The sequence below is a fragment of the Puma concolor genome, chromosome A3, assembly GCF_028749965.1.
Source record: "Puma concolor isolate L17-30 chromosome A3, mPumCon1.1.hap2, whole genome shotgun sequence".
Lineage (NCBI taxonomy): Eukaryota > Metazoa > Chordata > Mammalia > Carnivora > Felidae > Puma > Puma concolor.
Window position 1 is genome coordinate 127,543,228 of NC_141669.1, and position 24,505 is coordinate 127,567,732.

A 24,505-nucleotide genomic window follows, 5' to 3' on the forward strand; every position below is an offset into this window, starting at 1 on the left:
CTCCGAAACACCTTAAGCACTGATCAAGGGACACAGGGTGGAGCTTAATCAAAACGTCTGAGTTGGGGAGCAAGGGGGTGCGGGTTAGGGCTGGGTAGGGCTGAGAATTTGCATCCCCCCGCAAATTCCCAGGGGCCGCTGCCGGTGGTCCAGGGGAAACACTTTGAGAACCGCTGCTGTGAGCTGATCGTAATTAACAACCCTGATGAGGTTCACCAAGGCCCATTTCAGATCAATCCTCAGTGCCTGCCAGCTGCCTCTCATGGCATCCTCACAGCAGTGGGGTCTCATCATCCCCATTATTTCTCGGAGGTGATGACGCAGGCTCCCAAACGCGAAAAGGCCGCGTCCAGGGTCACAACAGGCCGAAAGCGGTGGAAGTGTGGGTTTAACCAGAACTAGAAGCAGGACAGGACCTGCGCAGTCGACTTCCTGGCAGACACCACGGCAAGCTCTCCGACCACCTGCTTGAGCTCGCATCCAAAACCGCGCGGCACACCCCGGGCTGCAGCCGCCAGAAGCCTTCCTGCCTCCCACGCGGGGAACACCAGCGCCTCGCAGAGAGCCTGCGTTCGCCTCCGTGGAGGCCTGGCGCCTCCTGGTGGTCGTTCGGGGAACAGCGCCGCGCCGCCCAGGCTGGGCGCTCTGCTGTCTTGAGTGAGTCATCGGTATTCTTACTAACATGGAAAATATTATTCAGTCCATTCCTTCCTCAGAAAGAACTCCGGGTGTTGAAAAGGGGTGGGGACTTTAGAACTGAGGAATGTAAAGGAAGGGCGGTGGACCGGGCCCTGGGGAGCTCAGGGGGCTGGGGTAAAAGGGTAAAGATGGGGAAAGCACAGCTGAGAACAATCCGGGCTTTCACCTTTTGACCTTCCCAAGATTCCTGCTGAGGAATTTCCAGAACCAAACCTCCAGGAGCAGTTGCAAAAGGCCGGTGTGTTCTCTCCGTGCCTGTGCCTGCTTCCAGAGCCGGTCCATTTCTTCTTTCGTCTATTCACTCAATGGGTATATAGTTTTGAATTTTATTTTTTATTTTTAAAAATTTACATCCCAATTAGCATCCAGTGCAACAGTGATTTCAGGAGTAGATTCCTCAGTGCCCCTTCCCCATTTAGACCATCCCCCCCATAACCCCCCCAGTAACCCTCTGTTTGTTCTCCATATTTATGAGTCTCTTCTGTTTTGTCCCCCTCCCTGTTTTTAGATTATTTTTGTTTCCCTTCCCTTGTGTTTATCTGTTCTGTGTCTTAAAGTCCTCATATGAATGAAGTCCTATGATATTTGTCTTTCTCTGACTAATTTCACTTAGCCTAATACCCTCCAGTTCCATCCACGTAGTTGCAAATGGCAAGATTTCATTCTTTTCGGTTGTCAAGTAATACTCCATTGTATATATATATACGACATCTTCTTTATCCATTCATCCATCAATGGACTTTTGGGCTCTTTCCATACTTTGGCTGTTGTCGATGGTGCTGCTATAAACACGGGGGTGCGTGTGTCCCTTCGAAACAGCACACCTGTATCCCGTGGATAAATACCGAGCAGTGCAATTCAATGGATATTTTTAAGAGCCTACTATGTGCCTGCACTTTTCTTTTCTTTTTTTTTTTTTAATTTTTTTTTTAACGTTTATTTTTTATTTTTGAGACAGAGAGAGACAGAGCATGAATGGGGGAGGGTCAGAGAGAGGGAGACACAGAATTGGAAACAGGCTCCAGGCTCCTAGCTGTCAGCATAGAGCCCGACGCGGGGCTCGAACTCACAGACCGTGAGATCGTGACCTGAGCTGAAGTCGGCCGCTCAACTGACTGAGCCACCCAGGCGCCCCGTGCCTGCACTTTTCTAGGTGCTGGAGATACAGAAATAAACAGAACAGACAGGATCCCTGCCTCCGTGGATGCTTTCCCACCAGAGAATGAATGAATGAATGAATGAATGAATGAACCCATGGAGGAAAATGAGAAAAGGGGGTGGGGACCTCAAAGGGAAGATGACATTTAAGCAAAAACTTGAGGGAGGCGAGGGAAAGAGGCAGATATCTGGGGGAAGAACATTCCAGGAAGACAGAATGGTAGGAGCAAAGGCCCTGGGGTAGGAGCCAGTATGTATGTTTGAGCACTTGGACCAGGTTCTTGAAAATAAAGTGGGATCTATTTTATATTAGCTAGGATCCACTTGTTCTGTTATTAATTACACTAGACTGACTCACTGTCAAAACCAAATACTTCAGCCTGATCAGGGCAGGTTGAGGAGAGCACAGGAGGTGGGAAAGGGTGAGTTAGTAGCAATAAACAAGGCTTGGAGAGAGTTTACTTTAAAAAAGAGGAGAGGGGCTCGCTGTTTTCTTTTCTTTTCTTTTCTTTTCTTTTCTTTTCTTTTCTTTTCTTTTCTTTCTCTCTTTTTCTTTCTTTCTTTTCTTTCTTTCTCTTTCTTTCTTTCTTTCTCTCTCTCTTTCTCTCCTTCTCTCTCTCTCTTTTTCTTTTAAGTGTTTTATTTATTTATTTTTGGGGGTGGAGGTCAGAGAGAGGTGAGAGACAATCCCCAGCAGGCCCTGCACCGTCAGCCCAGAGCCTGACCTGGGGTTTGATCTCACGAACCACAAGATCATGACCTAAGCCTACCAGCATCTGGGTCTCCATCTGCTTGTGCAGTGGCTCCTGGGAGCATTGCCTCCAGTGACCCTTCCGTCTCCTCAATGTCCTTGACCTCTGCCGTGGGGTCTGAATAGCCAGGCCCGAGCTGTAGCAGCATCTGAGTGCCATGCTGTCGCCCTCCCATGCTGCACATGGTTCTGGAGGCACTGAAGGCAGGAGAGCAAGGGGACTGGAGCGTCCTTGCCAGGCCCACCAACCCTAAGGCCAAGGGGGAGATTGCGTAAAAATAAAATCTTGTATTTAAGTGGAGCTTGGAGGATGAAGAAGGAGCTGGCCACGTGAAGGCGCTGGACAAAGTCTCTCAAGCAACATGCCTCCGGAAGGGAATTTGAGAAACCAAGATGGCGGGGGCGGAGGGGGGGTGCAGCTAGACTGATTGGAGTATAATGAAGGAAGCCGAGAATGGATGAGGTGAAATCCGAGGCCAGGGGCAAATCGTGGAGGATCTTGAAGGCCCTGGAGAAGAGTTCGGGTCTTATCCTGGTTGTTTTGGAAAACCCATGGCGAATTTTAAGTAAGGGTCTCTGGCATGGCTGGATTTTTTCAGATTCACCTAATTGCTGGGTGGACAAGTATTCGCAGTGGAGCCAGAGTGGAGGCAGGGAGACCAAGCGATGGTGGGTGGTGGAGAGGGGGATGGGAGCCAAAGCCCACAGGGATGCTACTCCTGGATGGGAAATGAGACAAAACAGAAACTGAGAGCTGCTCCCTACTTTTGTGCTCATCAAAGCCCAATAGAAGGGCGCAGATTTTGGCGGGGCAAGAGGCAATCAAAGATTCTGTTCTGCACCATTGGCAACGGCTAGAGATGCTACTCTACAGATCTGGACGTGCTCAGGGGACAGGAGACATAACCGGGGAAGTCATCGGCTTTGAGATGCCATTTAAAATCTTGATACTGGGGGCACCTGGGTGGCTTAGTTGGTCGAGCGCCGACTTCAGGTCACAATCTCATGGTTTGTGAGTTCGAGTCCCGCATCAGGTTCTCTGCTGTCAGCGAGGAGCCTGCTTCAGAACCTCTGTCCCCCTCTTTGTGCCTCCCCTGCTCCTGTTGTCTCTCCAAAATAAATGAACATTTAAAAAAGAAATAAAAGTAAACTCTTGATACTGAACAAGATCCTCTAGAAAGAGGGCAGTTCCCAGGGTGCCTGAGTGGTTCAGTCAGTGAAGCAAGTGTCCAACCCCTGACGGCTTTTATGTATATATGTATAATGTGTGTGTGTGTATATATGTATACATGTATATATGTGTGTATATATGCGCATATGTGTTTATGTATACGTGTATATACGTATACGTGTATATGTGTGTATATACATGTATATGTATATACATGTGTATATATATATATGTATACATATATACTCATATAGATATATGTATACATATATATATACATACACATACATATTTTTAGGGAAGAGAAGGCTTTATTGATAAATAAGTTACAATGAAATAGAAAGAGTGATGGTTTGTTGGGGAATAAAAACTCAAGCAGAATCTCAGTCTCTCTCCAGCCTGGCTCTAGCCTTCAGCTTACAGGTCAATGTGGAGGAGGAGGCCTGTGTGGGCATGCTGGGCCTTCTGGGCCCTTGGGGGCCTCTGTCTTCCTGGCCAGGTGTTCAGCCACTGTCTTAGACCCACCGCCCCTAAGAGGAGCAGCAGCCTTGACTCTGGGCCCCATGTTGGCCCCTTGGGCAACAGCCTCTTTAGGGACCTCGCTTTCCTTCTTTTTGACTGGAGAAGCGTCACTAATCTTGCCCTTGGGAACCGTGGATTTTGAACTCTGACTCCTAGCTTTTGTGTTCATGTGGGCCTCACCGTCTTGGCTTCTCCTTGTGCCTTTGACCTTGGACTTCCCACTGGAGCCAGGAGCACTAGGAAGGGTCTGGCTGGCCTTGTCGGGCTGCTGGGAGGCCTTCCTGGCCTCACTCAGTCTTGCCTCTTGGTCTTTGGTCTGGCTGCCTTTCTTGGGAGCCTTCTCGGCTGCACCTGGTTTGGGAGAAACCTTGTCCTCACCTTTCCTGGCTTCATGGGTCCCCTTTTCACCTCACCTGGGTTGGGAAGGTCCTTCTTTGCCTCTGTTGGTTGTTTGGGGTCCTTCTCCTTGGCCTCACCAGGCCTCCTGGGGGCTGTCATGGTGGATGTCTTCCCTGGTTGGACTTTCCTTTTGTGCTTGGGAACTCAGTTAAGCTGCCGGAGGCCCCAGCATGGGGCTCGAACTCACGACCCCAAGATCAAGAGTTGCACACTCCACCGACTGAGCCAACCAGGTGCCCCCCAATAAATCTTTATAAAAAAAGAAAAGGGGGTTCCTGGGTGGCTAAGTTGGTTGAGCATCCCACTTTGACTCAGATCATGATCTCGCAGTTAATGGGTTTGAGCCTCGTGTCGGGCTCTGTGCTGACAGCTCAGAGCCAGGATCCTGCTTTGGATTCTGTGTCTCCCTCTCTCTCTCTGCCCCTCCCCTACTCATCCTCTGTCTCTCTCTCTCTCTCAGAAATAATCCTTCAAATATTTATTTATTTAATTAATTTATTTAAATTTACATCCCAGTTAGTTAGCGTCTAGTGCAACAATGATTTCAGGAGTAGATTCCTTAGTGCCCCTGACCCATTTAGCCCATCCCCCCTCCCACAGCCCCTCCATTAACCCTCTGTTTGTTATCCATATTTAAAAGTCTCTTATGTTTTGTCCCCCTCCCTGTTTTTTATATTATTTTTGCTTCCATTCCCTTATGTTTATCTGTTTTGTATCTTAACGTCCTCATATGAATAAAGTCCTATGATATTTGCCTTTCTCTGACTAATTTTGTTTAGCATAATACCCTCCAGTTCCATCCACGTAGTTGCAAATGGCAAGATTTCATTCTTTTCGATTGCCGAGTAATACTCCATCGTATACATATACCACATTTTCTTTATCCATTCATCCATCGATGGACATTTGGGCTCTTTCCATACTTTGGCTATTGTCGATAGTGCTGCTATAAACATGGGGGTGCATGTGTCCCTTCGAAACAGCACACCTGTATCCCGTGGGTAAATACCTAGTAGTGCAGTTGCTGGGTCTAGGGTAGTTCTATTTTTAGTTTTTTGAGGAAGCTCTGTACTGTTTTCCAGAGCGGCTGCACCAGTTAGCATTCCCACCAGCAGTGCAAAAGAGATCCTCTTTCTCTGCATCCTCGCCAACATCTGTTGTTGCCTGAGTTGTTAATGTAGCCCTTCTGACAGGTGTGAGGTGGTATCTCGTTGTGGTTTTGATTTGTATTTCCCGGATGATGAGTGATGTTGACACATGGTGTTTTTTTCATGTGTCGGTTGGCCACCTGGTTGTCTTCTTTGGAGAAGTGTCTATTCATGTCTTTCGCCCATTTCTTCACTGGATGATTTGTTTTTCGGGTGTTGAGTTTGATAAGTTCTCTATAGATTTTGGATACTAACCCTTTATCTGATATGTTGTTTGCAAACATCTCTCTCATTCTGTTGGTTGCCTTTTAGTTTTGCTGATTGTTTCCTTTGCTGTGCAGAAGCTTTTTGTTTTGATGAGGTCCCAATAGTTCATTTTTGCTTTTATTTCCCTTGCCTCTGGAGACGCGTTGAGTAAGAAGTTGCTGTGGCCAAGATCAAAGAGGTTTTTGCCTGCTTTCTCCTCGGGGATTTTGATGGCTTTCTGTCTTATGTTTAGGTCTTTCATTCATTTTGAGTTTATTTTTGTGTCTGGTGTAAGAAAGTGGTCCGGGTTAGTTTTTCTGCATGTTGCTGTCCAGTCTTCCCAGCACCACTTGCTGAAGAGACTGTCTTTATTCCCTTGGATATTCTTTCCTGCTTTGTCAAAGATTAGTTGGTCATATGTTTGTGGATCCATTTCGGGGTTCTCTATTCTGCTCCATTGACCTGAGTGTCTGTTTTTGTGCCAGTACCATACTGTCTTGATGATTACAGCTTTGTAGTATAGCTTGAAGTCTGGGATTGTGATGCCTCCTGCTTTGGTTTTCTTTTTCAAGATTGCTGTTCGGGCTATTCGGGGTCTTTTCTGGTTCCATACAAATTTTAGGATTGTTTGTTCTAGCTCTGTGAAGAATGCTGGTGTTATTTTGACAGGGATTGCAAAAATTTTTTTCTTAAATAAATAAAAAAAAAAAAAAAGGAGAAAAGAACCCTAAGGGTTATAGCCTCCATTATCAGGGTACCAAGAGAATTCGCTGAACTATATTTAAGAAATGTTTTAGGTCAATAAAGTAATAATAATGACCATTGAGGGAAGAACAATCATAATATTAAATTAATAATACTCATCGAGTACATTATTAGTGTGTGGGTTCCATCGCTGTACAAAGACTGAAAAAAGAACAGTAGATTTTTATTTCTCACTTAATGGTCCATATACTCGACGAGGCCAACAGCTCTGTGGGTGGCTCTAACTTGTTGCTCAGTATCTTCAACATGTGGCTTTCACCAGAAGGACCAAGACAGCTGCCTCAGCTCCCAGGAGGGAACAGAGAGGCAAGGCGCTCTCTTTCCCTTTCAAGGTCTTGATCCCAGAAGGTGCCTGCATTATTTATTTCCACTCCCATCTCATTGGCCAGAACCTTATCACGTGGTCGCATTTGGCAGCAAGGAAAGCTGGCAAATGTAATCTTTATTTTGTTAAAGTTTATTTATTTTGAGAGAGAGAGAGAGAGAAATTGTAAGTGTGAGTGGGGGAGGGGCACAGAGAGAGAGAGAGAGAGAAGTGGGGGTGGGAGGAGAGAGAATCCCCAAGCAGGCTCCACGCTGTCAGCACAGAGCCCGCTGCAGGGTTCAATCCCACGACCCTGAAATCACGACCTGAGCCCAAATCCAGAGTTGGAAGCTCAACCCACTGGGCCACCCAAGCGCCCCTGGCGAATGCGATCTTTAATTGGGCAGCCCGGGGCTTCCTTCCGGTCACGTCTGGCAAAGATGAGTCTGTCCTGATTACTAGCAATGCGAGTGCACATTTTACATTTACACAAATAGTCTTGTGTCACGGGGTTCATTTGGCTTCTTTTTTTTCACTGCATTTGCAAGATCGATTCATGTCTCTATGAAAAACGAGTCCGTGCCTTCCAGGGGCTTTCCCAGACTGGGTGCATCAGGCATATTTAACCAATGCACTCCCCTAGCAATGCGCCCCCACCCCTGCCTTCACTTGCACCTGCTGCTTCTACATGTGTCATTGCCATGGGCATCTGCGTGCACGTTTCCCGGGGACCGAATGAGCTGTTCTGTGGACTCCATCCCCAGGAGAGGAGGTGCCTGGTCATGGGGACGTGGGTGGCACGGATGGCTGGGTTGCCTCCCACAGAACCGCTCCCAATCTTTACTCCCACCAGCTGTCGCGGGGGTTTCCGTAGTCTCTCCCACAGGTATTTTGTTCATCTGTGTTACACCTGGAGTTGGACATCTGTTGTTTTTGCCAGGCTATATCCATTCTTCCTTATTCCGGTCACTGGACCCTAGGTTTCTTTTGGGGAACCATCGCTAATCTCAGCCCACCTGATTCAGATGGCTGTGGCCTTGCTGTCTCACCTTCTAGTTGATATGAGTGGGCACTGGCCAATCAGAATCTTGCAATTCCCAGTCATTCAGGTGAAGGCAGGTGACTGACGCTAAGTCAAATTAGAGCCAACTCAGGGCTTTTACTGGGACTGTTGGGGGAAAGGTGCCCTCTTTCCCTGGGAGTGTCTAAGCCGGTAAGTCAGGAGCTGCTGGAGGTCATCAGTGCTACTGTCTCAGGGGGAAAGCTGCTTGAGGGTGAAGTCTTTACAGAAGAAAGCATCTGAAAGATGACTAAATCATGATGTTGTTGTGTGTGCCCCTGGAACCAACCATGCCTGAAGCAGGTATACAGTGAAGCTTATAATTCATAAGCCAATGAATTTATATTGTTTTTTTTTGAAATTTTATTTTTATTTTTATTTATTTTTCAGTATATGAAATTTATTGTCAAATTGGTTTCCATACAACACCCAGTGTATTCTGTTTTTTTTTTTTTTAAGTTTTTAATTTATTTTAAGTAAACTCTATACCTCACATGGGGCTCAAACCCACAACCCTGAGATCAAGAGTCGCACACTCCTCTGACTGAGCCAGCCAGGCCCCTCTCATTTTCTGCTTTTTAAATTTTTTATTATTTTTTAAAAAAATTTTTATTAAAAAAATTTTTTTAATGTTTATTTATTTTTGACAGAGCATGAGTGGGGAGGGGCAGAGAGAGAGGGAGACCCAGAATTCGAAGCAGGCTCCAGGCTCTGAGCTGTCAGCACAGAGCCCAATGCGGGGCCCGAACTCATGGACTACAAGATTATGACCTGAGCCGAAGTCAAACGCTCAACCAACTGAGCCACCCAGGCGCCCCTAATTTTGATTTTTTAATGTTTTTGTTTGAGAGAGAGAGAGAGAGAGAGCAAGCTGGGGAGAAGGGCAGAGAGAGAGAGAGGGAAAGAGAATCTTAAACAGATTCCATGCTCAGCATGGAACCCAACACAAGGCTTGATCCCACGACCCTGACATCATAACCTGAGCTGAAATCGAGAGTCGGACACCCAACTGACTAAGCCACCCAGGCATCCCTATGTTTTTTTTAAGTAGCCTCCACACCCAGCATGGGGCTTGAACTCAGAACCCTGAGATCAAGAGTTGCACACTCCACTGACTGAGTCAGCCAGGAACCTCATTCTCTGCAGAAGCCTGTTTGAGTTGGGCTAAGGAAAGCCATGACCAAGAGAATTCAGACTATCCCACTGCCAAGCACATAGTAGGTCACAGAAGAAATGTTTGTTGAATGAATGAGTCCATGTGTGGGAATAAATAAGACATCAGAAATAGCCACCCAGTGTTATATGCCCCCACGAGTTCTCCAGGAGTTCAAATGAAATAGTACTGGGAAGGCCCATTAATAAGAAAATGGGCCTCAAAAAATCCCTTTTTTTTAAATTCAAATCTTCAGGCTAAGATATGTGTAAGCTCATTCACCATAGTTTATTTTTGTTCCTTTCGCTTCCAGACAATGACCAATCGCTTCCTCGTTAAACGAGGAAGGTATCTGAACCCCCCCCCCCCCCGTTGTCCCCCTAGAGGGATGGAAATGAGACGAGCAGGTATAAGGCTTTCTGTTCTGCAGCTTTTCCAGGGATGTTTCCCTTTGTGCTTGTTTTTACGAAGAGTGTGGTACTGAGAAATCCTAAGAGTGAGCGCATTAGTGCCATGTGTATTTCTTCCTATGTGTATTTATTTATTTATTTAAATAATCTCTACACACAATAAGGGGCTTGCTTGAACTTGTGATCCCAAGATCAAGAGTCTATGCTCTTCATTTTTTTGTTTTAGAGAGAGAGAGAGAGGCCCCAAGCAGGCTCCCCACTGTCAGCACAGAGCCCAACTCGGGCCTCGACCCCAGGAACCGTGAGATCATGACCTGAGTCGAAACCAAGAGTTGGACACTCAGCTGACTGAGCCATCCCAGGCTCTCCTGGCCTTTGGATTTTTTTTTAAAAAAGATTTTATTTTGGGGGCACCCGGGTGGCTCGGAATGGAGCCTGCTTGGAATTCTCTCTCCCCATCTTTTCCTCTCCCCCACTGGCATTCTCTCTCTCTCTCTCTCTCTCTCTCTCTCTCTCTCAAAGAAAAAAAAAGAAAAAAAAAAGATTTTATTTTTAAGTAATCTCTGCACCAAACGTGGGGCTTGAACTTACAACCCCCAAATCAAAAGTTGCATGTTACACTGTCTGAGCCAGCCACGTGCCCCGTGCCTTTGGATTTTTCGCTCATAAACAAAAGCAATACATAGAGGAAAAAAAAGTAATACGTGTAGTTTATTTTTTTAATGTTTATTTTTGAGAGAAAGAGAGAGCGTGAGTGGGGGAGGGGCAGAGAAAGAAGGAGACACAGAATCCAAACAGGCTCCAGGCTCCAAGCTGTCAGCACAGAGCCTGATGCAGGGCTCGAACCCACAAACCATGAGATTGTGACCTGAGCTGAAGTTGGACGCTCAACCAACTGAGCCACCCAGGCGCTCCAATAGTGGAAGCTTCTTTGCTCACTCTGCAGCAGTGCAGGAGCGATTAAAAGTGCCTGACAATTGTCAGTGGGATGTCCAAGTCCCTACAGAATTCGGGGATCCCTGTATAGTCCTGGGTAAGAGGAGGAAAAAGCCACCTGGATGATACAGGTGTAATTGGCCCCTCATGGCACTTAGGTGGCTTGGGTGGTCCCTTTGAAGATCAGCCTCTGTGATGGGAGCCTGGAGGGGAGGGTCTGATTTGTTTTTATCTCTATTTTTAAGCCCCAAATTTCCAATTCATTAAAAAAGCAACCTGGGGGCACCAACTCTCAAGGAGCCCATTAAGATTTGACTTTGGGGAATTGGCTTTTGAATTGCCAAGCAAAATGAAATCATAAATATAATTATGTCATTGCACTGTTGTGTCTAAGTAGCATAAGAAATGAATCTGTGAGAGTTGGGGGGGGGGGCGGCTACAAACAGCAGACAACCTGATTCAGAGTGGCTTGTATTTTCTCCCAAAACAAGGAATCTGGAAGTAGGTAGCTGCTGTTGCTGGTTGAATGGTACCAGGGTCAGGTGCTCTGTGATCCCCTTGGCCTTCAGCTCACGGTGCAGCAACATGGCTGCTGTAGCTCCAGGCATCGTGTCAGTGTTCAAGGCAGGAAGAGGTAGGGGAGGGGCTGGAGCCAGTCGCATCTGTCCCTTCTATCAGGAAAACGAACATATTCCTGGAAATCCACCAGCATAGTTGGCAACGAGCTGCAGAGGAGCTTTCCAGCTTCTAAAACAGGAGGAAGAGGAGAGTCAAAGGTTGGGAGCAGTTGCTGGCTTAGCCTGCTGGCTGGCTGTGTCTGCCACAAGAAAACTCAGAAAACCCACGGTGTTTGGAACATTGAAATCTCTTGTCCTTCCTTCGGGTTTTGCACCTAAATGATGGACGCTGAAATAATTTTTCATGTCTGTGTACGCCCACAGGAGACCTAATAGTAATTCACTACGTGAGGTATTAAGGGTTATTAAAATGCAGTATTCATGAACTAAAATTAGCCAACTTATCCACACCCGTGTTCTGCCAAGTCCATCTGGCTAGCACTCAGTGCTTGATGGCCTTGCCTTTGCATAAGTAGCTGAAATTCGTACAATTTAAGGAAAAGACACTTTGTTCTTGGTGTTATCTTGAATTCGTTATGGTTCTCAACAGCAGCTTCTATTTCCCGTGGACTAAAAGGTATTACACCCCATCGCGGGTTGAATTGTGCCTTCCCAAAAGGTATGCTCAAGTCCTAATCCTCTGCTTGTGCATGTGACCTTATTTGGAAATAGGGTCATTGCAGATGGAATCAAATTAAAATGAGGTCACTCTGGATGAGCGTGGGTCCTAATCCAGTGACTGGAATCTTTATAAGAAGAGAAAACAGACCTTCGCGCGCTGCTTATGGGAATGTAAAACGGGGCAGCGGCTGTGGAAAACGGCTCGGCCCTTCCTCCAAAAGTTAAATATAAAATTACCAATTTTACGGTAATTTTGACCATACTATGGAATTATGACCAATTCCACTCCTAGGGATAGACCCCAAATAATTGAACACAGGTATTCAAAGAAATACCCGTACAGACGAATGTTCGTGGCACCACTATTCACGAAAGCCAAAAAAGGTAGAAACAACCCCAATGTCCCTCAGCTGATGAATGGGTAGACGGAAGGTGTTATATTCGTACACTGGCCCATTATCCAGGCTCGAAAAGGAAGGAGGTACTGGTACCTGTGGATCAAGTGTGGATGACCCTTGAAAACACCACGCTGAGTGAAAGAAGTCACACGCCTCCTGTAGGACGTCGTTGGTATGGAGTGCCCAGAATGGGTGAATTCACAGGAAAGGAAAGCTGATTAATGATCGCCAGAGGCCAGAAGGAGAGAGGCATGGAGAATGACACAAATAGGCGCAAGGTTCCTTTTAGGGTGATGAAAATATTTTAGGCCTAGGTGATGAGCTAGGTAGTGGTGATACAACGCTACGATTGTGCTAAAGATCACCGATGGTTAAATTTACGCCATGTGAATGTCACCTAAATTTTGAAGGAGAAGGAGGAGCAGGGGGAGGAAGGAAAGAAAAAGAAAGAACCGTGAGAGTTATTGCTTGCAGCCATATGAGAAAATCCTTATACGTTTCTATACGGTTATAGCCTTCGGGCAGGATCTTTTAACATTTTTTTAAAGTTTTATTTATTTAAGTAACTTCTACACCCCGTGTGGGGCTCGAACTCACAACACCAGGATCCCACGCTCCACCAACTGAGCTAGCTAGGCACCCCAGTATCTTTTAACATTTTTACGTTTCTACGGGATGGCTTCCATTCTTAGGAACCGATGGATATAGGTGAGGGAAGATTTACGTGGTATCGTTCACAGAGGCAAACATGGTGAACAAAGCAGGTGCCTGGCTGGCTCAGGCGGTTGAGCACGCGACTCTTGATCTCGGGGTGGTGAAGTCAAGCCCCACGTTGGGTGCGGAGCTTACTCAAAAGAAAAAAATCAAACAAAAAGGGATTAAAAAAATGGCAAAGCAAATATTAATCCTTAGGGAGTGGTTGAATACATCATGGTACAGCCACACCACAAAATAGAAGCACCCCCCCCCATACTATATTGCACAATCACTGGCGTGCTTTCTGCCAGGTGACCTGGAGGGATTTCTGATATTGTTAAATGAGAAAAGCAAAGTGCAGAAAAATGAGGATAACATGATGTCATCTATATAAACTCCTGTGTATTCAGTATAAATCTACATGTGTCTCTATGTGTGTTTGTGTATCTATCTGTGTCCAAACACATAGGGGTACATGACTTCGTATAAAATTACATATACCCCTATCTTTATAGGGGTATATGAACTAGAGGCGAGGAAGGGAGAGGAAAAGGAGAAAAGGAAGAGAAATAGGACGATTTCCCTAGAAAAGGAAACCCGCCCAATACATACGATATGGTCACCCTTATGATTGTATGCAAAATTATGCACGTGTGCATAATATGCACGTATAAAAACTTTCAATCATAAACTTACTTTTAATGCATTCTAATGAATCAAACAGAACTAAACACAGAATTAGAATTACTATTGCCTTGGCTTCCTCATTATCAATTAATCCGTGATACCTCGTTCGTGCGGAATGTAAAGCTGCATATTTGCATGAACGATGTTTCTGGTGTATAATTTTCCACTTATCTGGCATTATAATATGTATGCGTTAGGATTCAAGTATGAATTATTCAGCATCTCCCCCCAAATATATCCCGAATCTTCCATATTAATTTATGTGATTAAATAATTAATATAAGTGCTTACAGCATCCCTGCCCCCAAAAGAAAGAGCATTCAGTCTTCGCCTCCTGGGCAACCGAGGTCCTCAAAGGAGATGGCCTTTGCCCACTGGTTTCCCCGCACTTCTATGACGCGGAGAATGAACTAGGAGACAGAGGGGAAGCTATGGAGCAGCTGTCTGTATTTTTACCCGCTGAGCATTCGTCAAAGGGACCACCCCACCTACATCGCCATTCCATCTGGTTCCTCTAGGTCCACGTCTGGGATCAACTCCTGCTGTGGATGCGCGCCACGGGCTTACCCAATCAGAGGACATTATTCATCTGGCCACTGTGATTGGTTCAGGGCTGGACACATGACCCGAAGCTGGACCAATCAGAGGATTCACTAACTACCCTGGGCTGCTGAAACTGTCAAGGGCATGCTCCTTTCTCGGAACTGTCTTCGCCATCGCACGGAGAGAGGCAAGCCCATCCGGGGAGAAGCAGAGCAGGAGGGAGTGAAAGATTCTGGTGACCAGGTTCTGCCAGGGGTGGAAGACGGAATTACTTTGGACATTTTATTTCAGTGCTTCAAGTCGTAAATAGTCTCCCCAAGTTAAAAAAATTTTTTTTTAACTCAGTTTGAGTGTGATTCATTCACGGTTGCAGAAGGGGTCTCAAGTCAAGGGGAGAAAGGATGAAGAGCTAGACCAGTAGTGTTCAAACCTCCATGCGTAACACCTAAGCCTTGGTGCCTCAAACACAGATTCTGACCTAACTGGCTGGTGGTATGGCCTTGGCATCCAGATTTTTAAAAAAGTTTTATTTATTTATTTTGAGAGAGAGAGAGAGAACTCCATTAGGGGAGGGGCAGAGAGAGAGAGAGGGAGAGAGAGAATCCCAAGCAGGCTCCAAGCTGCCAGTGCAGAGCCCAACGTGGGGCTTGAACTCATGAACGCAAGATCATGACCTGAGCCAAGATCAAGAGTCAGATGCTTCACTGACTGAGCCACCTAGGTGCCCCCCAATTTTTTTTTTAAGATTTTATTTTTGGGGCACCTAGGTGGCTTGGTCGGTTTAGCATCCAGCTTCAGCTCAGGTCATGATCTTACAGTCGTGAGCTGGAGCCCCACCTCGGGCTCTGTGTTGACAGCTCGGAGCCTGGAACCTGCTGTGGATTCTGTGTCTCCCTCTCTGCCCCTCCCCCATACACACACACACACACACTCTCTCTCTCTCTCTCTCTCTCAAAAATAAATAAATTAAAAAAAAAAGATTTTATTTTTAAGTAATCTCCACACCCAGGGTAGGGCTCAAACTCACAGCCCCAAGACCAAGAGTCGCATGTTCCACTGACTAAGCTAGCCAAGTGCCCTGGCATCCAGATTTTTCTAAACTGTCAAGATGTGCAGCCAAACTTAGGAATCAGTCAGCCAGGTTAGGTGCTTCTCCTTTATCTTTCTTTTTAATTTTTTTTTTTAATGTTTATTTATTTTTGATAGAGCATGAGCAGGGAAGGGCAGAGAGAGAGGGAGACCCAGAATCCTAAGTAGCCTCCAGGTTCTGGGCTGTTCGCACCAGAGCCCGACACGGGGCTTGAACCCACAAACCGTGAGATCATGACGTGAGCTGAAGTGGGTTGCTCAACCGACTGAGCCACCCAGGCGCCCCGAGAACCTCTCGTCTAACGGGTTGAGAGGAGGGAGGAGAAGAGCTTAGGTGAGGGGGTGAAGGCAGGGCTTGGTAAACCAGGTGTTGGAGCCGTTGAAAGGCATGGGGTGAGGGTGAGGGGAGGCCAGAAAAGACAGGGACTTTTAATTAGTATTGCTGGGAATTTCTTTCAATGTTCTTAAGAGGTATGTATGGGAAATGCAGTTCCTTTTTAATGTCTTTTGGCTGTTGAACTGTTTCCTTTTTTTTTAAGTTCATTTTTAAAATTTTTTTAGTAATCTCTACACCCAACGTGGGACTTTAACTCACCACCCCGAGATCAAGAGTCCCATGCTCCACCGACTGAGCCAGCCAAGTGCCCCTGTTGAACTGTTTCTTGACTATGACATCTCCAAGGCTAAACCCACATGGGTCTCTGAGTTTGTGAAGCTTTGCAATTGTCCAGCTACTCTCCACTCTTGTCACTATTTTTTTTTTTTTTTTTTTTGGTCCATGAGAAAGTGAACACGGGTGAAGGGCCACGGAGATTTTGCCCCATGGAGTGGGTCACAGTCCAGAGAGTTAGCTTCTGTGGAAATGAGGAAGTTGAGGGGTGTTGTGGAGCCAGAAAAAAAGGTTTACCCTGCAGAGACAATATATTTTTTTTTAATGTTTATTTATTTCTGAGACAGAGACAGAGCACGAGGGAGGGGCAGAGAGAGCGAGGGAGACACAGAATCCAAAGCAGGCTCCAGGCTCTGAGCTGTCAGCCCAGGGCCCGACCCGGGGCTCGAACTCACAAACCGTGAGATCATGACCGGAGCCGAAGTCGGTCGCTCAACCGACTGTGCCACCCAGGCACCCCTACCCTGCAGGGACAATATTAATTGATTTAGCACCCCAGCAAGTACTGTTTTGTATTGTTTGTGGTACTTTAATTCTTCATCTGAGTTCTCTCCAGACTCGTGGCACATTCATCATGGGCAGGAATCTTGGGTTCTGGTTTTTTTGTTTTGTTTTCCCTTTATTCTTTCTTTCTTTAAATATTTCCTCAACATTCACCATGTGCCAAGCCCTGTTTGAGGCTCTGAAGATACAGCTACAAGTCAAACCAGACCATAGCAAAGATAGCTGGTTGATGGCTAGTAGCCGGTTTCTCCCTTCTTTCTTTAATAATGGAACTCATGAGTTTCAGCTGGCACAAGATTGTCCAGTTGATGACTACATTTCTGAGCCTTTTTTTTTCCTTTTGGATCTAAGTGTTCACGTAACTGAGCTCTGAGATGTTCGTGTGAGTTTATGTGAGATGTGAGCAGAAATGATGTATGCTCATTTCAGTTCATGCCCTTAAGAGGAATGGATATGTTCCCTCTTTGCCCTTTCTCCTGCCTTTTACCATTGGCTGGGATGCAGATGTGATGGCAGGAGCTAGTGCAGCTACCTTGGACACAGAGATTGAAGCTCTGTGTTGAGTTTGCCAATGCTAGTCACCTAGAACCACCTAAGCCTGGATTGGTAAGTGAGAGAGAAATAAACTTGATTTTTTTCTTTTTGAGCCAATAAACTTAAGGCCTCTTTGTTATAGCAGCCAAGATCTAGTACCCAAACTAATAAGTCCCTAATCTCCACCTCTAGTGGAGGCAATTAAAAACAAAACAGGGAGAAGTGCTGAGACAGAGATAATCCCTCGTTGAGGTGGGGCTATAAATCAGGTCATGCGCAGCATAGGCTGGGATGCTGGTGACAGATCAGTGATTAAAACAGTAAAACATCCCCAAATCAAGGCAAAACTCCGCCCAAGTGGATCTTACAATCTAGCAGGGAGAGATATATTGTCTCACGAAACAAGAAATCCAGAGATAGGTGGCCTGGTGCTAGTGGAGGTTCAACACTGTCTTCAATACTCTTTCCATCTCTTCATTCTGCTGTCCTTAGAGTGTAGACCCCGTTCCCAGCGTTGGAACATCACAGTTACAATATGGCTGCCATAGCTCCAGGCATCACGCCACATGCACATTATCCTAGTGGAGTAAAAGAACAGGGACTGTTTCTTTTCACTCAGCTCTTCTTTTTTTCTCCTGGAAGGAAAACTTTCTCAGAAGTCCCCAGCGGATTTTAAGTCCCATTTTCTAGAATCGTATCACATTCCTGAGAAAATCACTGGCAAAGGGGAGGGGGAGGAGACAACCACGACTGGCCGAAGCTGGTGGTTTTCAAAGTCTTAAATATTATTAATGACGTGGTTACATTGATTGATGTTTGCTGTATTAGAAGTTAAAACTGAAAATTTTATTAAAAAACAATTTTTTTTTTTTAATGTTTATCTATCTTTGAGACAGAGAGAGACAGAGCATGAACGGGGGAGAGGCAGAGAGAGAGGGAGACACAGAATCCGAAGCAGGCTCCAGGCGCTGAGCCGTCAGCACAGAGCCCGACGCGGGGCTCGAACTCATGAACCGTGAGATCATGACCTGAGCCGAAGTCGGAGGCTCAACTGACTGAGCCACCCAGGTGCCCCAAAACTGAAAATTTTAAATATATGTGATCATTGGTTCATTTAAAATTATCCTTTAGGTGTTACGTTAGGGGCGCCTGGGCAGCTCAGTTGGTTAAGTGTCCCACTTCAGCTCAGGTCATGATCTCACCATTTGTGAGTTCGAGCCCCACATCGGGCTCTGTGCTGATAGCTCAGGGCCTGGAACCTGCTTCAGATTCTGTGCCTCCCTCTTTCTGCCCCTCCCCCACTCGCACTCTGTCTCTCTCTCTCTCTCTCTCTCTCTCAAAAATAAATACACATAAAAAAAATTTTTTTTAAGGGGCACCTGGGTGGTTCAGTCAGTTAAGCGTCAGCTCGGGTCATGATCTCACAATTTGTGAGTTTGAGCCCCACATTGGGCTCTTTGCTGACAGCTCAGAGCCTGGAGCCTGTTTCAGATTCTGTCTCCTTCTCTCTCTGTCCCTCCCCTGCTCACACTCTTTCTCTCTGTGTCTCTCAAAAATAATAAGATAAACATTAAAAATTTTTTTTAATTAAAAAAAGATAAGTTAAATAACATTTTTTTTAAATGAAAAATGGCATTTTATTTTTCCACCTGAACAAACAAAACTTAGTGGAGGGGCGCCTAGGTGGCTCACTAGGTTGAGCATCCGACTTTGGCTCAGGTCATGATCTCACGGTTCGCGGGTTCAAGCCCCGCGTCGGGCTCTGTGCTGACAGCTCAGAGCCTGGAGCCTGCTTCGGATTCTGTGTCTCCCTCTCTCTCCCTGCCCTCCCTTGCTCACACTCTGTCTCTCTCTTCTCTCTCTCAAAAATAAACATTAAAAAAATATTTTTTTTTAATTGGTGGAAAAGTGAAATTGTTTTACATTTTTCTTTGTCTCTTTCATGTCTGATTTAATAGAAGAAGCCAGAGTCTAATTTCTCCTCCTGCATTCAATCCATCTTGATATGTCGTTTTGCTTGAAACGCAGAAAGAAATTCTGGCCTCACGGAGATACATTATCACAAAAAGGAGGGTCCGGTGGATCCCCTGAAAAGGTCTCAGGGACTCCCAGTGGCTCTTGGACCCCGCTTTGGAAAACCACTGGCTTAGATCAATCAGAACTCACTCCTGGGCTAAGGAGGGGCTTACCCCCACCCCTAACTCCGCTCAGCTCAACCTCCCTGTAAACACACGGTTGTTTCCATTCCTGAACAAAACCACAGTTCTCTTAGCAAACAGAAAGGAGGGTAGCGGCTATTGCTTTGGGAGCCCATAATGTTTGCCACAAAGCGCTTTAAGGTGGTGGTTTGTAAACTTACCTGACTGCATCTCATGGGAAGGGATACATTTAACATACGCTTCACACGTGCACGCTACAGGAAGAAAAGTTTTATAAAATGCTTAGCCTTGCAACATGCAGTGCCTTCTGATATTTTTTATTCCTTTTATTCTATTTTCTTTCATTGGAAAAAAAAAAGTGCCGGCCATAACCCATTACATTCATTTCATGACTCACTAGTGGGTCATAATCCTCAGTGTGAAAAATACTGCTCCCCAGGGACTTGTTGATTGATTGGATGGAGGGGTTGGACTGAGGTATCTGAGAGGAGGGAATTCAATAGGAATTGCCTCAAAAGTTGACCAGGGAAATTCCCTGAGATGCCCATGGTGACCCTGCCTTTTTTCTTACTGCGTGTGTTAATTCCTTTATGTTTAGCAGGGGGAAGAAGGCTCAACTCAAATAGCCTTAAGTTAAAAAGAAGGAGAAGGAGAAGGCGAAGGCGAAGAAGAAGAAGAAGAAGAAGAAGAAGAAGAAGAAGAATTTATTGACTCACAGAATTGGAAAGCCCAGGAGTTTCATGAGCTTCAGGCATAGCTGGAACCAGGTGTGCTCAAATGGTGGGTATCTATCAGTCTCCACCTAGAAACTCTGATGCCCTCCATATTGGCACCAATCTCAGGAAATAGTGGTCCCCTTCAACTTTCCGACTGCAAAAACCGTGAGGGCAAGAAAACGACATCTTCCTGGTAGTTCTAGAAAGATGTCCTAGTGCTGGTGCTTATTGGCCAAACCTGAGTTGTCTGTTCACCTTGGGAAGGTGATGTTGAGGTGAGCCACATCTGAATCACATGGGATCGGGGTGGATGGACAGTGGCTCCCCAGCGGAGAATTAAAAACCTGTTGCTTTATGAAGGGGGTAGGATTACAATCAGGCAAAGCCCAGCAGATGTTCACTACCCCAAGCTCCATGAGGGAAAAGGAAAATGTTGGGTCTTGACCACCATTATGTTCTCAGTGACTGGTACAGACTAGGCTCAGAAAATACTTGTTGTATGTGAAAGGACTATTTTGTCTGTGTGACAGAGTACCCTGGGCCACTTTGCGTGTTTCAAAAGGGAAAAGAAGTAAGGATAGACAGATCAACAGAAGAGAATAGAGAGGCCAGTTTGGACTAACATATATATGGCCAACTGCTTTTCAACCAGAGCAGTAAGATAATTCCATGAGGGAAAAAAACCTTTGTTTTTCAACCAATGTTCCTGGAACAATTGGATATTCATACTGGAAAGGGTGAACCCAACTCCTACCTCACACCATACATGAAAAATATTCAAGATAGATCAGAGAACTAAATATAAAAGCTAAAATTAGAAGCTCCTAGAAGAAAGTATAGGACCCAGTTGAGATGGGCAAGGATCTTTTATCTTGAAAAAAATTTTTAATCAATTAATTAAAAAATTTTTTAACGTTTATTTATTTTTGAGACAGAGAGAGACAGAGCATGAACGGGGGAGGGGCAGAGAGAGAGGGAGACACAGAATCCGAAACAGGGTCCTGAGCTGTCAGCACAGAGCCCAACGCGGGGCTCGAACTCACGGACAGTGAGATCGTGACCTGAGCGAAGTCGAATGCTTAACCGACTGAGCCACCCAGGTGCCCCAATCAATTAATTTATTTTGAGAGAGCGAGCACAAGTGCGGAGGGGCAGAAAGAGAAGAGAGAGAGACTCTCAAGCAGGTTCTAGACCGTCAAGGCAGAGCCCAATGCAGGGTTTGAACCCATGAGCCATGAGATCATGACCTGAGCTGAAGCTGGCCGCTTAACCGGCTGAACCACCCAGGCTTTTTTCCGTTTTTAATTTAATTTTTTATAAGATTATTTTCCCTACCATACGTATTTATTTATATTTAAAAATTTTTAAATTTTATTTTAGAGAGTGTGGACACGAGTGGGGGAGAGGGGCAGAGAAAGAGAGACAGAGAATCTTAGGCAGACTCCTTGCTCAGTGTGGGGCCGGACTCAGGACTGAATCAATCCACTGCGGTCAGCAGGGAGCCGTCCTGGGATCCTGTCTCCCTCTCTCTGCCCCTCTCTCCTACTTGCGCATACTCTCTCTCTGTCTCTCTCTGAAAAATAAGTAAACACTCAAAAAAACAAACGAACAAACAATACAGATATCTGACAAAGGAACTGGGTCTAGAATATGTAAAGAACTCTTACAATTCAATAACGTGAAGATAAGATGTCCAGTAAGCACATGAAAAGATACTCAGCTTCATTAGTCATCAGAGAAATGCAAACTAAAAACCGGAAGGAAACACCACCACACGCCTATTAGAATGAGGATTTTAGGGGCGCTTGGGTGGCTCAGAGCCTGGAGCCTGCTTCGGGTTCTGTGTCTCCCTCTCTCTCTGCCCCTCCCCCACTTGCACTCTGTCTCTGTCTCTCTCTCAAAAATAAATAAAAACATTTAACAAAATGAGTTAAAAAACAAACAAACAAGGCTCAGTGATGTCAAGAATGTGGAGTAGCTGGAACTTTCTTTCATTGTTGGTGGCAATGCAAAATGGTACAGCCACTTTGGAAGAGAGTTTGGCAGTTTCTTATATATATTTGTTTTTAATTTTTAGGAAGAGGGAGAGAGAGAGAGAGCATGAGTGGGGGAGAGGGGCAGAGGGAGAGAGAGAGAGAGAGAGAGAGAGAATTTCAAGCAGGCTGCAGCCTGACTCAGGGCTTGATCTCATGACCCTGAGATCATGACCTGAGCTGAAACTAAGAGTCAGACACTCAACCAGCTGAGCCACCCAGGAGCTCCTAGCAGTTTCTTATAAAGTTAAACATACAGTTAACATATGACTCAGCAATCCTACCTAGACATTCTGTATCTTGAAAAAAAAATTTTTTTTTAATTTTAAGATCAAGACCTGAGCTGAGATCAAGAGTCAGATACTTAATGACTGAGCCACCCAAGATATTTTATATCTTTTTTTTTTTTTTTAATGTTTATTTTTGAAGGAGAGAGACACAGAGTGCGAGCAGGGGAGGGGCAGAGAGAGAGGGAGACACAGAATCTGAAGCAGGCTCCGAGCCGTCAGCACAGAGCCCGGCGCGGGGCTCGAACCCACAAAGCGCGAGATCACGACCTGAGCTGAAGTCGGACGCTTCACCGACTGAGCCACCCAGGCGCCCCAAGATATTTTATATCTTGATTGTGATGGTGGTTACATGACTATATACGTTTTGTCAAAACCTATAGAACTAAAAAGGATGAGTTTCACTATGTGTAGATTAGACCTCAATAAACCTGATGACTTAATTTTTTTAATTAAAAAAAATTTTTTTTTTAAGTTTTAAGTAGGCTCCATGCCCAACGTGGGGCTTGAACTCATGACCCTTAGATTAAGAGGCACATGCTCTACTGACTGAGCCAGCCAGGCGTCCCTGATGACATGAAACAAACAAACAAACAAACAAACAAACAAACAAACAAACAGCTGAAAATAACAAGGAATTGTGATGATGCAGAGAAACCAGAATCCACCTGTGTGGATGGTGGGGCGATAAAACATATAATGATACCAATAGAAAATATAAAAGTATAACCCAGTACAACCAATTTGGAAAACTTTGACGATTTCTTATACACTTGATCTTAGCCAAAAGGCCGAGAAGCGATGGTGATTTCTTATAAAGTCAAACACACAACTAACATAACACAGCAACCCCCCTCGTAACTATGTACCCAAGATGAGCACGTTTGTCCATGCAAGCTTGTACAACAAAGTTCATAGCAACTTTTTTTTTTAATTTTTTTTTTAAGTTTATTTACTTTTGAGACACAGAGAGACAGAGCATGAACGGGGGAGGGTCAGAGGGAGAGAGGGAGACACAGAATCTGAAACAGGCTCCAGGCTCTGAGCTGTCAGCACAGAGCCCGACGCGGGGTCGAACTCATGGACCGCGAGATCATGACCTGAGCTGAAGTCAGTCGCTTAACTGACTGAGCCACCCAGGCGCCCCCATAGCAACTTTTTTCATCGTAGCCCCAAACTGAAACCAATCCGAATGCCCATCAGTTGGTGAACGAATCAACAAATTACGATGTGTTAATATAGGGACTTTATTTTGTTCACTTCTGTCTCCCTGGGAACTAGAATGACTGCCTGCCTGGGACATAGTAGGCTGTTTTATGATGTGATTCTAAACTTTGAATGAACAGCATCTATAATCATAGGATTATGTAAATATTTCCCACTGCAGAACAACTACGCTACGGGACCAACTGAAAGGGAAATAGATCTTCCTCTCTGGTTCCTTCTTCCACCAAGTGGCCCTGATCCCAGGGCTCATCCCCCCGCTGTCCCAAAGGTAGGGTGGTACCTTTCTACCAATAGGGTGCTGAAGCTGGCACATCCCAGCTCACAGAAACTCATCGTATACACCTCTTCCCTTTTGCATGCTCAGTGCCCTCCTGTTGGCAGCTTGAAATCGGCCACGGTGGGAGTATTTACGTCTCCAAATTGGAACACACGACAAATCAGGGCTTGTTTCCAAAAACCAGTTGGTCGTTCACCAGCACACCCCTGTTTCCTGCTGTCCCTAATCCCTGCCTGCCTCTTGGTCTCCTGGCTTCTCAAATGTTCCATAACTTGTGGAACCAGCTCCCCACACCGAATTCCCACAGTGAGTATTTAAAATCCTTGTTGCTAGAAGAGATACATTTATTTTATTTTTATTTTATTTTATTTTATTTTATTTTATTTCATTTCATTTCATTTCATTTCATTTCATTTCATTTCATTTCATTTCATTTCATTCCATTCCATTCCATTCCATTCCATTTCATTTCATTTCATTTTATTATTTTTTTACCTTTTGCTTTGAGGACATCGAGGTCTTTAGCCATACAATTTGGGTGGAACAAAAACTCGACTTTCTTCTTTATGGCGGTTTTCATACAGCCCGTTGACTTCCTGTTCCAATTTCTTGTTCTTATGTCTTCCTGGGCCTGCTGCCCATATGTCATGCATTCTTAGGTTCATTCCACCGCCTCTCGCATGCCGTGCCTTTTTGCTTGTCTTGGTTTGCATTTTCATTTTTCT

The 24,505-nt window shown here is 45.3% G+C and overlaps 1 long non-coding RNA gene and 1 pseudogene across 1 annotated transcript; one reads left to right on the forward strand and one right to left on the reverse strand.

Moving 5' to 3' along the window:
* The first annotated feature begins 314 nt into the window (after positions 1 to 314).
* LOC147582776 (uncharacterized) lies at positions 315 to 14,622 on the forward strand. Its single transcript, XR_015248780.1, has 2 exons — positions 315 to 657; positions 14,260 to 14,622. It is a non-coding gene; the product is annotated as an uncharacterized LOC147582776 (long non-coding RNA).
* LOC147582777 (histone H1.8 pseudogene) lies at positions 4,204 to 4,799 on the reverse strand (annotated as a pseudogene).
* Positions 14,623 to 24,505: the final 9,883 nt, after the last annotated feature.